Genomic DNA, 17,767 nt, shown 5'->3' with positions numbered 1-17,767 from the left:
GCTACAGTTGCCGCGGCGGGTCGGTCCTTCTATGGAGCTTTTTTTCAAAAGTTCTCCAAACTTCTCCAAACTTCTGGATCTTCTCCCAGATGTTCCTTTAAGGATCCTTTGGGGTCCACAGCTCACCCCAAGGTTTCAGAAGCTCTGAGATGATCCTTGGGGGTGTGGACTACAACTCCTAGAATGCACCTGGTGCAAACTTCTTTTTGGCCACTGGACAGTGGTCAGATGGTTGATTTCTTCAGGAGTTGGTTCAGGAGACTCTGGTTAGCAATTTTTCACCTGTAGCAAACAATGAGTCCCTCCCTGAACCAGTTGAAGCCAGCCAAAGTCCTTCTTGTGGTGAAGCCCAAGAGTGCAGCTGGTGCAGTCCTTCAGAGGGCAGAGTCCAGGTGCAGGCCAGGGGTCCAGCAGGGCAGTCCTTTTTCTCCTATAGTTCTTCCTTGTTGGAATCTGATGGGGACCTGAGGTGTGGGTGCTGGTCTGCCAGTTTTATCCCTGCTCCTGAGTGAAAAACAGGGGGGTCCTGGTTCTCCAATCAGGGGCAGGGTCCTTCCCCCTGTGATGACCACTTCCTGGGAAGTGTGGCAAAAATCAATCCCAGGGAGCAACATTCCTCAAAAATCCATCATGGCTGAAAGTGATTTTTGGAGGTTACATCTGGCTAAGCCCACCCACTGGTGTGGCTAAAAATCCTAAACACACCCCTCTCCTGCCCTCTTCTAATCTAATCAAGGGGGCACCTAATTGTCTGGGTTTGAGGGTGTTGCTGGGTTGCTCCAAATGTCCTTCCCTGCCTTTGAAGACCAGTTTGGCAGCCCTCCCACTTCCTGCTTCACCATCTGCTGAGGGGAGATCTCCTCCCCCAGGCACATCTCTTTGTGTGGAGCCAGGCCACTTCACACCTCATCAAGGCAGCCTGGCCAGGCTGCCAGAAGCTGGCCAATCAGAGCACAGCAGCAAAAACACTGCAGGGCTGAAGTTCGCAACTTTTCAGGTAAAGGTTAAAACTCTTTACCTGAACAAGGTATATTAAATCCCACAACTGGAAGTTGTGGGATTTATTTTAACAGTTAATGTGATGCCAAACTTCTGGTATTTGTTACTTAAGGGGACTTTTAAAATTAAAATAAAGTCTTCCCATTCTAGCCTATGGAGGCCATTCACTACAATGAGGGAAAAATTTATTTGGCTGTTTTACCTCACCAGGGATTATAAAACTATTTTTATAAGGCCCCTGTTTATAGTAACATGGCACCCAGCCCTAGCGGCACATAGGGCACACCTTAGGGATGACATATGTAAAAATATGGTAGTTTAAGACTTTGGAACTACTTTTAGTTCCAAATTCGAATTTGCATATAACTTTAATTTAAAAGCAGCCAGCAAGGCAGGCCTGCCTTTCAAATAACAATGGCCACCTCAGCAGTGCACCTATGGGGGCACTACCTATGCTGGGGTCTCTAAACCTCCATGCCCTTCCATATACTAGGGACTTATAGGTAGGTTAATTTTGCCAATTATAATTAGCCTAATTTGCATACTGATTTTATACAGAGCACAGGGCCTGGGACTGGTTAGCAGTACCCAGGGCACCATCAGAGTCAGTAAAACACCGGCACAAAGTGGAAAATGGGGCAAAACGTTAGGCCTCTGCAATCAGCCCTGTTCTCTCACACCAGTATTTAATCAGGATTTTTTTCACTTGAGACGGGTACGCATTGAAAGTAGATACACATCTCAAAGTGTTCATATCAGTCACCTTGTTTTTTGGAACCAATAAATCAACTCTCTGATCTTCCTCTACCTTATGACATGCATTCTTGATAACTTTGTTCGGATACCCACCAGGATCTAAACATATGGATAATTGTTTCTTTTTCCCTTTCAAAACTCTAAGGTGTACTACAGTTCCTTTTCGCTCTAAGTAGTTCCCCATAGGTTATGCTCCATTTCAAACTAAGTGAATGGTGCCTATAAGCATGTAAGATGCTGTTTCCTGCCGTACGTTTTCTGAATAGTCTGGTATGTAGAGTACCTGCTTCAACCCTGACCTCAACATCTAAGAATTCCATAACCTGTTTGTATATTTTATAAGTACATTTTAAATTATATTCATTCCTTGGTAACCAATCCAAAAAGTCACGTAACAATGATTCAGGGTCGTCCCAGATTGCAAATATATCATCACTATATCTTGTACAGAAAATAATATGGTTAGAAGAGGTGAAACGACCTATGGGGGAAGGTGTGTTCTGTGGTATCCAGACACCAGGTAGCAGTACAGAGGACTGGCGGTGGACCCCCACCTCCTCCCCCACAACTAACAACATGGGAGGAGCAAGTTTTGGCAATAATGCATCCTCAGGGCCTCGCAGGAGTAGCAGGAGGACTGGACTCTGGTGAGTCATATCTTTACTACTATATCCCCCCCACCATACCTGCATGATATAACAAACTCCTAGCCCAACCCTCACACCCATCACCCCAACACCCCACTGATACCCCACTATCACAATTCACACATCCCAAAACCAAGCCTGCATGTCACACCAATGCATGGACACCCATCACCAAAGCATGTCCAGTACAGATGCTCACCCAGGCCCTAAAATCACTAATCACACAAGGGCAAAGACAATAAGCCAAGCACAGGAGTAGAGGGTAACTCACCCATTGCACAAGATGGCACACACAGATACAATAACTATGCATTTGCACCCCAAAAGGACCCACACCCAACGTCACCGGAGAGGAGGTGCCAGACATATCCAGTCGCCCCACAGAAGAGGCCCACAGTGACAACAGCAGCTCTGCACGCCTGGATCAAGAGAACCAGCCCGGCCCATCAGGGACCTCTGGACAGTCGGTTCCTCTGCCACAGTCACAAACCACCACTGAACCTCCCCCCTCAGGAAACACCAGCACAGCACCCACCCAGTGGGCCCATCTCTCTGTCCCTAGTACACAGCAATCAGCAGTGTGTCTACCACTACAGGGACCCCAGGCAAACCCACCAACCCAAGACAATCAGGGACCTGGGGTCAGTGACAGTGGGCACACGGTTCAGGGGACAGAGGCACAGGATAACAGGGAAACTGGGAGGACTGCTGTGCGACTGGGGGAGGACAGGCCCAGGGAACACATTCTCCATGTGGCAGTCTCCAACATCATGGGAACATACCATCATTCCCAGGAGACCATAAGCATGGTACTGGCCAAGTTTCAGGAGACCTAGCAGCTGCAGGAGGAACAGTACCTGGGGATCAGGGAGGACTTGAAGTCCATTAACACCACCCTGGTCACCATTGCAGGGGTGCTGGCAGACATGGCCAACACCATGAGGGACACAGTGTCACACCAACGGGCCCCTGACACTAGCCTGAACGATGAACAGCCCTCGACCTCCGCCGACGCAAGTGGACAGGAGTACCCACTCCAGGAACAACAGGCCACAAGCACCCCACCCCCTGCAGAAGGAGAACCAGCCCGTAAACGTCCCTGATATCCAGGAACAAGACAGAGAACATTGCCAAGACCCCCACCAGGAAATAAGACTCTCCTGATTGTCACCCTTCTGTCCCACTATGTCACCCTAACAACCTTGACCTGCCATTACTCCACTTCCTATGCCCCTTTGGACAATGCACCTGTGATACCAATAGACTGGACTCTACCATGGACATTTCTCCACTATCGCACCAGCCCATTGCACAACCCCCTCCACTTATTAGCACAGAAATAAACACCCTTGAATCACAAATCAATCAGGAGTCAGTCTGTACTTTCACAAATGTGTAATTGCAACCTCTCAGAAATATAGCAATGTCAATGTTCATGTTCGCATACCAATGTTCGACAGTTGTTGGGCATCAGTAAACATAGCAGAAGGCAGAAAGTGGTACCCAGATCTGTGAAATGGAAAGCCAAAGTGAAATATCAGGGTCCATACACAGAGGTAAAAAGGCAGAATCATGCAATGTCCTACAGTAGTATCATATGAGAGGAGCAGTGCCAGTCTCTTACCTGTGTCTCACTGAAAGCATTGCATGATGATGCTGTTTCGGTTGTCTGTATCTTCTTCTTCTGCCTCCTCTTCTTCACTGACCACAGGCTTCACAGCTGCCACAAGACCAACATCAGGCCCATCCTCCTGCAGAAAAGGCACCTGGTGTTGTAAAGCCAGGTTGTGCAACATACAGCATTCCACGATGATCTGGCACACCTTCTTTGGTGAGTAGTATAGGGAGGCACCTATCAGATGGAGGCACCGGAACCTGGCCTTCAGGAGGCCGAAAGTGCACTCAATTATCCTCCTAGTTTGCCCATGTGCCTCATTGTAGCGTTCCTCTGCCCTTGTCCTGGGATTCCTCACTGGGGTCAGAAGCCATGACAGGTTGGGGTAACCAGAGTCACCTTCAAATATTGAGGGACAACTGTTAGACACACACTAACCCTTAGGGACAACCCTGTACCCAGACACCTATGTCAACTGTGTTGGGACCTTGGGCTCACCATTTAGCCACACAAGCTGCCTCTGGAGTTGCCCCATTACATAAGGGATGCTGCTATTTCTCAAAATGTAAGCATCATGCACTGTGCCAGGATACTTGGCATTCACATGGAAGATGTACCGGTCTGCCAATCACACCATCTGCACATTCATGAAATGGTAACTTTTGTGGTTTTTGTACACCAGTTCTTTCCTGCGGGGGGGACAAATGCCACATGTGTACCATCAGTAGCACCAATGATGTTGGGGATATGTCCCAGGGCATAAAAGTCACCTTTCACTGTGGGCAAATCCGCCACCTGAGGGAAAACGATGTAGCTGCGCATGTGTTTCAGCAGGGCAGACAACACTCTGGACAACACGTTCGAGAACATTGGCTGTGACATCCCTGATGCCATGGCCACTGTTGTCTGAAAGGTCCCAGTGGCCAGGAAATGGAGTACTGACAGGACCTGCACTAGAGGGGGGATTCCTGTGGGATGGCGGATAGCTGACATCAGGTCTGGCTCCAACTGGGCACACAGTTCTTGGATTGTGGGCCTATCAAGTCTGTAAGTGATAATGATGTGTCTGTCTTCCATTGTCAACAGGTCCACCAGGGGTATGTATACCGGAGGATGACGCAATCTCATCATCTGCCCCAGCGGATGTGCCCTATGGAGGAGAAGGGTGAGCAGAGGGTCATACACCACATAGCTTGCACAAGGGTGTTTAGAACAATTGTGATGTAATCGTTGTGTTTCGCTGTCTGTCTGTATTCCTGCCCAAAAGTGCTGTGACACAGTTAGTTGCCCTGCCATGTGCCCCCCTGAAATGGTGGCTGCCTGACCTGTAAGGAGGGACAAGGGGAAATGAGGTAACTGCGCTGGTGTTGTGCAGCGTCGCGGTAGGCGGACGAAGACTGCAGCGCAAATCAGCATTGGTTATCATTGGGCCCTATGGGTTCCAAGAGCCATTGACGATGTACGCCGGTGGTGACGGTATGCACCGCCGCGGACGTGACTGCCATTTTCTATCTGTTCACTCACTTGATACCTGACCTTCAACAGGAGAGGACCTACACTGCAAGTGCTACTGTGACCTGAGTCTGGAAGCGACAATGGCTACAGTGTATGGGTAAAGGGCCCCTGCCTTCACTGCCGAGGATTTGGACAACCTGGTGGCTGGGGTCCTCCTCCAGCACATGCTACTCTACAGTCCTCCAGACAAACAGGTGAGTACACTGTGAGCATGATGGATGGGACATGAATGTATGGAGTGGCGTGGATGGAAGATACAGGGGGGGCAGAGGCCAGCATGTGAGGATGGTCAGTGTATGTGTTTCTGTGCCAGGGTGGGAGGTTTGGGGGCCAATGAGTAAGAAGAACCGGACAGGGGAGTAAAATCCATTCTTACTTAACGTTTCCTTTAGGGCAGCGCCCACCAGAAGAAGGGTATTTGGCGTGCCATCACCAAGGAAGTTCAGACCCTGGGGGTCCATCATAGACAGAGCACCCACTGTTGCAAAAGATGGGAGGACCTGTGCCGCTGGAGCAAGAAGACGGCGTAGGCCCAGCTGGGCACGGCCTCCCAACGTGGAAGGGGTGCCCGTCGCACCATGACCCCCCTGATGTATCGGATCCAGGGGTGGCCTATCCGGATTTGGGTGGGCACTTGAGGGCATTACAGCAGCCACAAGGGGGTGTGTACAGTCTCATTCAGCTGACTCTACGTGCTTTATAAAGTTTCTGAGTGGGGGAAGTGGGCTATGGGTTCCCCTAGGACAGTGCAGACGTGCCAGGGTAGATCCATTGTTGGGCAGGCTCAGTGGCACTCCAACCCCAAAAGTGGTAGTGGCCCGCTACACCTAGTCAGGCTCCTGTGGGTTCCAGGTGTGCATCAACTGGGTCTAGGCACCGTCCCCCATGGGCGTGTGATTTTACCCTGAACTGTCAGTGCATAGGGCTGCTCCCTGTGTGTTGTGTCCACCAACGGTGGAGTTGTTGTAGGCAGTGACCATGTGTCTCTTCTGTCTTTCCTCCACTTTTTTTTTTGTCACCCTGTCCTTGTGTGCATTAGCATCATCTGGCGGAGGAGCATTGGCATCGGAGCAAGAGGGAGCTACAACCCACATGGCCCAGGACGGTGAATGTACGGAGTCTGAAGGCACCAGTGGGACGGAGGGCGATGGGAGTTCTACGACGGGGACAGGAGGAGACACCAGTGACAGCGACTCCTCCTCTGATGGGAGCTCCCTTGCGGTGGCAGGCACATCTGTGGCCACTGCATCAACAGGTGAATGCCGCCACCCCCCTACCAGCACCACCCTCCCAGCAGCCCCTCAACATGTTTCCCATGCCCGCTCACCCAGAAGGGTGGGCATCTCCTTCGCCACAGGCACCTCAGGCCCTGCCCCAATCAGCCCTTCTGCCCTCAGTGAGGAGGCTATAGACCTCCTGAGATCGCTCACTGTTGGGCAATCAACCATTCTGAATGCCATCAAGGGTGTCGAGAGGCATTTGCAACAAACAAATGCATACCTGGAGGGCATTCATTCTGGCGTGGCAGCCCAACAGAGAGCATTTCAGGCTCTGGCCTCAGCACTGATGGCAGCCCTTGTCCCTGTGTCCAGCATCCCCCCTCCAACTCCCACTACCCAGACCCAATCTCCTCTACCCTAGCCTGTCCCAAGCACTCCATCAGACCTGCATGCATACTCATCAACACACAAGAGTGGACATGGCAAACATAAGCACCACACATCCCACAGGCACTCACACAAGCACCATCCCCATGCAGACACACCAACATCCACTGCCTGCACTGTGTACCCCTCCTCCCTCCCGGTCTCGTCTCCACTCACACCTGCATGCACTACATCATCAGCCACTACCTCCATCACCAGCACGCCCATCACCACACACCGCTCATGTACAATCACCACCCCCACTACCATGCACACGTTCCCTGTGTCCTCTCCCAGTGTGTCTGTGAGCCCTCCTCCCAAACTCCACAAACGCAGGCACACACCCACTCAACAGCCATCCACTTCACAACAGCCTCCAGCCCATGCACCCTCACCCACACTCAGCAGACATACACCTCCTACAACCACTACCTCTTCCTCCACTCCCAAACCCCCCTCCCTCTTCCCGTCCCAGTGTGTCTCAAAAACTTTTCCTTGCCAACATTTACCTCTTACCTACACCCCTCCCATCCTCCCCCTAGGGCCAGGATGTCCAGATCCCAGCCCAGCACCTCAGCCACAAAATCCTCGAGCACTGTGGTCCCTGCAAGTCCAGTACAATCGCAGCAGCACCCATCAGGGCTGCCAGTGTGCCACCTAGTGAGGCAAAGGATCACCCTATTCTGCCACCTGCCAAGGTGAAGAAGGGGCCCACATGCCTTAGGGAAAAGCCACACCAACCACCCAGCAAGCCATTATCCAAGACAAAAGAGGACAGTGCAAAGGTCCCAGCAGTGACTTCCAAGGTGGGGAAGGGACACAAGGCTAAAGGGAAGTCAGCTCAGGGCACGGAGCCTCCGGGTGAGGGACTGGTGTCACCCCTTCTGCAAGACAGAACAGCAACCTGTACGGAGGTGGCCAACGCCACAAACACTGCCACCTGCATCACCACCTACACCGCCACCTGCACCACCACCTACACGTCTGCTGCCTCTGCAACAGTACCCAGCATCATCCCCAGTGGGGAGCCATCCGAGGCTGCAGGAGACGTCCTGCTGTCTCCCTCTATAGGTGCTGACACATGCACCACCGGCAGCATCTCCGCCACAGACACCGCCGCAAACACCGTCACCTGCCCAGCGATGTGCTCAGACAGTGCGACCACAGCTGACATGAACATCATTCCCAGTAGGCAGCCATCCGAGATGTCCTGGACCATGCACAGACTACATGAGGCACCACAACCAGCACTGGCAGTACCAGCAGTTGGCAGGCAAACTCACCGCAGGGTGGAGTGTGTCTCTGCCCCCCTGGAGTATCATGCTACCTGTTCCCAGAAAATCTTGTGAGGGAATGGGAACTGCCACACACCATGTGCAGCACTCTGGGCACCAGGCCCCCTCCAGAACCAGTGGAGAAAAGCATCCACTCACCCAGTCCTTGGCAGGATGAAGCACTCTGGGCACCAAGCCCCCTCCAGAACCAGTGGAGAAAAGGATCCACTAGAGAGACTGTGGCTTTGCACTCCCCAGGACCAATCAGTGGGCAACCCACCCACTTGAGAGACTTGTGAGACTGTGGCTTTTCACTCCCCAGGACCAATCAGTGGGCAACCCACCCACTTGAGAGACTTGTGAGACTGTGGCTTTGCACTCCCTAGGACCAATCAGTGAGCAACCCACCCACTTGAGAGACTTGTGAGACTGTGGCTTTGCACTCCCCAGGACCAATCTGTGGGCATGGAGCCAATTCGTGGAGCAGTGGCGTTGTCCCATCATCTGGCTGAGGTGCCCCTCTCCCCTTCCCCCTGAGGTGCCTGTTTATTTTTGACCTGATGCCCCTGCAGTGTTCTCTCCGTTTTGAGGCAAGTATCAAGTGTGGGCTTTGCCCATGCATTTTTGGACCACTGGTCCACGGACAATGAATGGAACACTATCCGGACTTGTGTAGTTGCTGTACATATTGTATATATTGCTCTTTTACAGACCTGTTGCCCTATCTGGATTTTCAATGATTACACTCGTTACAATCATTTCATTTGGTGCTTGCGTTATTCCAGGGGATGACAGGGTGTAAATGTAATGTTGATTCATGCATTTGTGTGTATGGTGTTGTGGGTGAAGGTGGGGGTGGGCGTGTTGCGTGTTGCGTGTGTCACTCTCTTTTTCCTCCCCCCTCCCCTATGTGCTAGGTGCAGTACTCACCGTGGTTGTCACCGCTGTCTTTGATGTTCCTGGTAGAAGAGGAGGTAAACCAACATTAGTAACACCTGTAGTTCGGGCTCCATGGCGTCCTGGTTCCTCGTTGGGTGTTGAGAGGTGAGTGGTTTCCCTTCCAAGTACTGTTTCCACCGTGCTTTTGATGGCGTTGGTACCATCCCGGAAAAGTTGGTGCCTTGTAATACAGTGGGTGGTACATTGTGTTCCGCCTGTCTGTTGGCGGTTACCGCCACGGTGTTTGTTTCTACTGCTGTGGCGGTCGGAGTGTTAAAGTGGCTGTCTATGTTGGCGGTTTCCGCCATGGTTGTGATCCCATTTTTTTTCCCGACGGCCTGTTGATGGTATTACCACCGCTTTAACACCGACCGCCAGGGTTGTAATGAGGGCCTATGTGTTACCAACAGGGAAAAAGGAGAGAATTAAAAAATTCCTTAGTTGCAACTCAGACTTTGCAATTTATGTGATAGTGTGCCCATGTGGGCTACAATATGTGGGTAGTACGATCTTCCCCATAAAGAAACGGATCCTGGAACACTGGAGAGCAATTACCAACAAGGATGCAACTTACCCAGTGGCTCACCACTGTAATTTGGTACATGCAGGAATGATAAACAAGATGACGTTTTTTGGAATAGACAGAGTCCTGGGTACTCCAATGGGGGGTGACAGAGAGAGGAAATTAAGAAGGCTAGAATCGGAGTATATTATTTGGCTTCATAGCCGACATCCTTGGGGTTTGAATAAGGACAAGGAACTTTTTGAACATATTGGTTAGTTAACTTCAGAGATGAAGGTTCATGGGTATCAATAGTTGTTCAGGGCTTTATTTAATTTGGTCATGATGACTTTTGCTGCAAATGTGGCTATCCTACAAATACTAGGAAAATTGTTATGATGTTTGTGTTTAATTTGATAGTGGAATAGAAATGGTGCTAAAGTAGAATTGAGAGTGTTATATTTTTGGTTAAGTGTAAATATATATTGTATAAATTGTAGGATCTACTTGAGGGAGAATAAGAGAAAACTTTAAAACATACAACAAACAACAAAAAAAGAAACATTTCTTTCATGTCTATGATTTGTAAATGGTTATATACTTAAGGTAGGAGGGGCCGTGGTGATTTTGAATTTTTTCTTTGTGGGCTAATGAAGAAGACCGTGATGGTTGAAACGTGTTGCTCTGTTTTGGCATGTTATATTTAAAAAATTTAAATTTGACAAAGATTTTGTGGTCTGAATAAACATTTCAGTTGTCTGGAGTGCCAGCGTTTGAACTTTGTTTGGTGGAATATTGGAATGGGTCCTTCGCCCATAATGGAGCACCAAACTCTCTAGGCGTGCGCAGGAAGAACAGTAGGAGAGTTTTCAAGTTATATATATATATATATATATATATATTGATTTGCTTTTGCATGCTTTATAATGTTTGGAGAGCAATAATGCTCATTTAATTTTTATAAATGTGTATATGTAAATGAAGTTTGCAAATAAGAGTTGTGAGCATGTTTAAATTGTGGATATAAAAACGGAAGCAAGGGGTCACAACCGGAAATGCCTGTGAACAAGGTCTTGGTGACCGAAATGCGTTGGGCGGCTTTGCGTTAATTGAAATTAAGCCCAGAAATAAAGGAAACTTTTGTGAAGGAATTTGTTTTTCATATATATATATATATATATATATATATATATATATATATATATATATATATGGAACCAGCTACGAAAACCAACAGAGGCAGCGGTTTTCACAATGGTAGCTTACACATGTGAGTTATACACATGTGAGTAGTTCAAATGCTTTTGTAGACTCTTAAACTTTTCATTCACTTTTCCTGATTGAGGTTAATAAAAAGTGTAGACTTACAGGTCTTCCCTCCCTAAAAAAGAGGACTGAATCAACTTTACAAGTGTAAGTTCCTAAGGCCAGAAAGAAATAGAGGTAAATCCACCACCACCACCACCACACAGCTAACACCTTCCCCTGAAAATAATAGGGGTAAGGACTTAAAATAAAACCCCTTAGAAAATATTGTTAAATCAAATACATTGTTGATAGCAGTTCAAAATATAGATGTTAAAAGGAAAATGTCTAGAAATTGAACATTTTAATATTAAATTATAAAATATTTCAACAACGCTTTGAATTTATAAATTGATGTAACATTAATTTCTATTAAAATATCATGTATTTATTGTAGTTAATACTGAACTTCACTTTTAGTAACTATTAATGCTTGCTAAAAAATGTTTTTTTTTACTTTAGGAGGGAATTCAGTATTTTTATTGCTAAGTCAGAAAAATTTGCATTTAATTTAAACTTATATAAAGATGTAATTGAAAGTCAAGGTGATAGTGCTGTAACTTACTTTTTATTTTTTCTTCATAGAAAAAAATATTTAACTCTAAGTTACACTACTATTTAACCTAAATGTATGTTTAGTCATTCATTATTAAGTTTAATAAACTTTTTAATTTTCCCTATATACTGTGATAGGGAGATCTCTATTCCAACTGTGGAGTCACCCTAAGTTAAAGTGAAAAAAAAAAAAAACTTTATTTACTAAACAATACTATAAAAATATTTCCACAATTATAATTGGAAACATTTTGCTGAAAATAATTTTTGTAAAAAGGTCTCCTTTTATTGAAATATATTGTATAAAATACTTTCAACACATTACAATATGTGAAAAATTAAAACATATGTTAACATGTAAAGAATTATGATACATATAAAATTTAGAATGTGTAAAAAATGTAAAATAATATTTGTGAAATTGCTGTATCACTAAATGGTTTCACAAACATGTGCTCAAACATAAAACAATGTATAAAAAAACACCTGGTTTAAAAACCAATGTCTCATGATTTAAAAAAGAATTCAATGACACGGTTTCTATTCTAAACTAAATCTATCCGAAGAAAGTTTTTAACTGAATGTTAAAGAGGGACCACATGCACCAACTCTTCAGTGAACTTCTGGACCTGTGGATAATCTGCCAGGGAGAAGGAATGCTGTGCTGCTACAATGACTGCCACTGCTGCTGAAGCTCTGAAGAAACTGCTACCCTGCTGACCTGAAGCCTGCTGTCCTCCTATCTGGTGAAATGGAACTGGACCTGCAGCTTCATCTTGAACCCAGGACCCTAGAAAGACTCAAAGGGTTAGTCTGCTCACCTCCTGATCTAGGCCTCAGGGACGTAAATGGCTTCCCAATTGCCTCCTGTGTCTAGGTGAAGTAAGTTCCTGACCTGCTAGTGGTGCTACTCAGGTCCTGGACCCTTGGTGTGGCTCACAGGATCCTTAGTTCAAGGATTTGGGATCTTCACAACCATGAACAGGTCTCTTCACACCAAGACTGCATCGCTCACACCAAAGTTCAGTGCAAGCAATTATCATCCCATCTTTTCCCACAGAAAGCATTCACCCACAGAGGACAGCCAACCCAAATCTCCATCCCACCTGTCTGCAACATCTGGTCTGCTCTTCACACCACACCACCCATCACCCACGACACTCTCCTTGCTGTCTGCTGACCTCTCCAGCACCAACTGAACTCTTTGCACAAAACCTTGAGAAGGTAAAACTTCAGCAGGATTTATTTGGGACTGTGGCCAACCTGCACTCCATTGCAGTTGTCCTGAACTTTTTACTTTGACCCAGTCAAGTGCTACCAAATAGCCGTGGTTGGGGCTTTCTGCTTTTAGGCACTATATTGCAGTTTATTCTTCAAAGTTTCATGTCTCCGGGTTCACTGATTAGATTTTTGTCATTTTGGTCTTGCATTATTGATTAAATTGAGCTCTATTATTCTAGCTTGTGTGGGATCCTTTTGTGTCCTGTTTTCACTGTTTTACTGTTCACTGTTTGAAGTGTTGCACAAATACTTGTTGCACAAATTATTTACACATTGCCTCTCAGTGAAGCATTACTGCTCTGTGCCAAGCTACCAGGGGGCTGACTGCAGGTTGATTTTGGGTTTGCTTGTGCCTTACCCTGACTAGAACAGGACTTTTGAGAAATCTAATGAATTTCTCAGTAAGCCACCCTGTCTCTGTCTATGTCATAAAGTTACTCTATTTTGCTTTATAAATGTATGATCAACCTTTCACATAAGTAAACACTGATAAAAGCCTGCACAACCAAAACTTAAAATGTCAGTCACAGAAAGGAAAGTGAGAGAGGCTGAGACATTGATATTTATATTTCTTTCTAAATGGGCCAAGAGAATGTAACTCTTCTACAAAGTAGCAGCAAGAAGGACTGGCCTACAATTATTCTGATTAATTTTTGTAATTAATGGAAGTTACTCAAATATTGTTTCTTCTTCTTTTGTTTTCTCCAATATTGTGTGCTTGGATTAAAGGTGCAGGGTTTATAAGGATGTTTAAGGTCTGATCCATTTATTTTAAACACTGTAGAGCATCTTGCAATACTAAAATCAAATTTGATCTTTTGGCAGTGTTACATTCTTTTACTGATAGGTGAAATGGCTAGCTCATACGAATCCTGGCCAGCATGTAGTACCACATTTACCCACAGAAATAGACTGGTTAAAACGATTTGATACATACACCTCCTTTTCCAACAAGTCAGTATTGATAGCAGGTCTCCTGCCAAACACCTTAAGCATAACCATTTAATGAAAGGTGTAGTGATAGGCACATGAGAATATTGTGTTCTCACCCATTTCACTTGGGATAGTGGGGAAAGTATGGCACAAAAATTCCCCCATATCAACAAAATGTATAGCTTCAGATTCCATTCTTCAACATGATATTTAAAAAATCCTGGCTTTTGTCCTGACTGCACTTTACTGTTAAAAATAGCTCAAATAGCCCACAGTTACAATGTTAACATCAAATGTTCAAGTCCCAGAATATCATGTGATGTCTATTCAAAAGTTCGGACTGTCTTAAAGTGGGACTTTTGCTATTTAGGCACTTGGCAGCCATGAATGTCCACATAACAGCACAAAACCTTAATATAGTCAGGAAAAGAGTGCAGAAAAGCAGTGGCAAGCCAGCTTAAGACGTCTTGGCCCATATTTATACTTTGTGACTCAAAACTGTGCAAACACAGTTTTGCGTCAAAAAGGATAGCGCCAGCTTTCATCATTACAGAGCGCCAGCTGGGCGCTAAATTTATGGAATCCTGCAAGCCGGCACAAAGGGCTTATCTTGGTGGAGATGTATTGCTAGTGGCTCCATTGCCAAAGTGGGCACCTGTGGGTTCTTTCCATGGTGTTTGACCATGGAAATGGGTCCACAGGTACCCTAACGCCTGCCCTGACTCAAGTGTTGAATATTGACGCTAAGCAGGCTTAGCGCCATTATTGAGGCCCACCTCCCCGCGCACCATTTTTGCACTGGAGGATAAATAAGGCGCTAGGTGCTTTGAGTCAACAAAGCATACCTTTCACCTCACTGACGCAAGGTGGTTTCATGCATAAAAAAAAATGACTTTAACTCCAATATTTTGATGCTAGATGGGTCTAGCGTCAAAATATAAATATAGAGTTTAGTCTGCGCTGAACTAGCATTAAACCAATGGAGCTAATTCCACGCAAAGAAAGTATAAATATGCCCCTAAGTTTAGGGTGACTTAGAATGCAAATTAATCTGCAGTCATTTCAAATTATAAAGGTTTCACAAGGTACTATGCTGTTGGGAGGGTCGTCCATCCTTGCAATGTCATTGTAGCGTTCTTATTTTATTAATCCATTAATAGTTCTTAAAACCAAACATTCCTGACAGTGCGACTACAAGGGGTAATGGGATGTGAGAGAATAATGATATGTGACTGCAATAGACGGAGTTTCTATGCTCAAATCAGTCTTACATAAGGCCATTGAGTACACTGCCAATGGGCAGACACTACATCCCCCAAACCACGTCTTTAAATTAATATGTGCTTTATAAATATTACCGCTAAAATAGCATGTCTGACAACACTGGAAAAAGCTAGGCCCATATTTATACTTTTTGATGCAAATCAGCGCCAGAGCAGATTTGCTTCAAAAAGTTTACCGCCTGCTAACGCTATTCCAACGCGCCAACCGGGTGCCTTATTTATTAATTAGTCTTCCCGAGACTGCTATTGGGTGTCGGGCAGGAGTGAATGGTAAAACTGCAGTTTATGTTGTCAGTCTGAAAGGTTCTTCAGAATGGAAGAATCCCAATGTCTCGCTTCCTGATCACTGTCAGGTATGGCTGTTGATTTGTACACACCTCACATCTCTTTGTGCCTCTGTTGATCCGACATAGAGGCAACCCTGCTGCAAAGAGCTTTACTAAAGACAAAGACTTAGGGCCTGATTTAGATATTACAGGATGAATTACTCCATCCCAACAGTGACGGATATCCTGCCCAAATAAATTTAAATACCATTTTATCCTGGTATGGGATTTAGATTTTAGGATAACTCATCCGCCAATATCTAAATCAGGCCCTTGCTCTGCAAGACAGCCTGAGAAGGACACATGAAAATTAAAACAACCTAAACAGGTTCTAGAAAGGCATACAGGCAATCAAGATATCCCTTATGTGTGCTCCCTGCATAGTAATGGGAGCTGCCGACTCACTTCCACTTGTAAATGATCTCTGACCAAGGAGGTGCTGCTACTGTGCAACCAGAGCTGGCCATTTTTCAGACATTTCTGACTTGTGACAGGCCCTTTTTATATAAAGTCCAGCATGCATGATAGGCAGTGCCAGTGCACAACTACTCCTTAGTTTTTAAGTAGTCTTTCCGGCTATATCAGTGGTTCTGTCTATTATATATTGTCTGGGCCGCAGGAGGCTGTAGGTGTGCCTTCTTTTCAATGTATGTGCTTACCCGAGTTTATGCTGAGACATATTTGAGTCATTTGGCAGCAATAATTGGATCCAACAGGCGCAGATCACTCAGTAGTAGCAATAGCACTGAGTGGATATCTTTTGATAGAAGCCCTCTTCCAAACTTTACAACATCATAAACATGTATGCCTCATAATTGTAGAGGGCCGCTTTCCTCCAACCTGTGGAGTCTTGATGATGGGGCCCATGTCTGCTCTGTAATGTGCCATTGATGTAGTCCTTCTTCTAGTCACAGGCTGTGTGACAGCAACCTGATATTTGAGATGTACCTTAGGTACAAGGCCAGTTAGGTCAGGTGCACAGAGAGTTCTTACAGGCAGTGCTTTGGTAACAGAGTAGCCCGATGAAACAGCACATACTTGACCTGTCCTGGGCTAGGCACACATTCATGTCTTCAGGGCATCCTGGGGTGGTCACAACAGGTTAGCAGGATACCAGTAGCCATTCTGACATAAATTGACCAGTTGTACAGTGTCACCAGCAGTTAGGGGTACTCAAACATGGCTGAAAACCAACAACAATTTATTATTCAGCACTGCATTCCAATCGAGTATACTCAGGCAGGTTTCATGGCTGTTACATTGGGAATGAAGAAGTTATCTATTCACACAGTTATGAAGTGCCACAGGTAATCTGCTGGGTGAAGTCAATGACTCCAAACCAGGAGCACAACAGCCATGCTCTCCATAATTATCTGGTGGAGGGAGCGCACCACGAGGGTCAGTCCTTTCTGTCCACACCAATAGTCTGCTCATCCTGCAGAAGGGGGACACTCCATTTCTTCTCACTCAGATGGAATAACCAGGTGTTATAGAACAAGACAGGCAGTACTTTCTCAAGATCAACCTCTTGAGATGTTCTATCACCTCTGGAAAGGCAGCTGTCAGGCAAAACCCAGCTTTAGTTATACCAACGTTGTCTGGGTACTCTATGGAGCAACCTCCTCTTGATCTCAAATGAGTTAGAACTGGGACAAAATGCGGATCAACAACCTCCTCTCATATATAGGTGCAGCAGACAGAGAATGTATATTTACGATCTGCAATACTAGATCTGGGTGCAACCGATTCCCTTTTCATGTGTTTGTCTCAAGCTGCCTTCCAGACTCAGGTTTAGTTTTGAGTGAGGGTCTTCACAGCAGGATTATTCCAAAGTGGTGCACACACAACAAAGGCACATGTAGGTATAAACACTGTGCACCTAAATGTCACAGTTACACATGACAGTGATTAGCTAAATGACCAAAAGGCCGACCTTATTCTAATGACTTTCCTACTCTCACAATAGAATTAGTAGTGCTACCCTTTACTTCTATCTGCCACCAAATAGAAAGGGCATGTGAATCCCTTCTGTAATGAAAAGATGTAATAGAATTACAAAGGGGGATGCTGTTGCCTCTTTTATTACTTCATTGTCTAAATTTTCCCCGTGTAGGTTCATGAATGTGAGCAATACACTTCACTTGTCAGGGAAAGTAACATCACCTCTGACTTGTTCACAAGGTCAAGCTCT

The sequence above is a fragment of the Pleurodeles waltl genome, chromosome 5, assembly GCF_031143425.1.
Source record: "Pleurodeles waltl isolate 20211129_DDA chromosome 5, aPleWal1.hap1.20221129, whole genome shotgun sequence".
NCBI classification, from domain to species: domain Eukaryota; kingdom Metazoa; phylum Chordata; class Amphibia; order Caudata; family Salamandridae; genus Pleurodeles; species Pleurodeles waltl.
The sequence above is the reverse complement of the archived record's forward strand: the minus strand, read 5'-3'. Positions refer to the sequence as shown.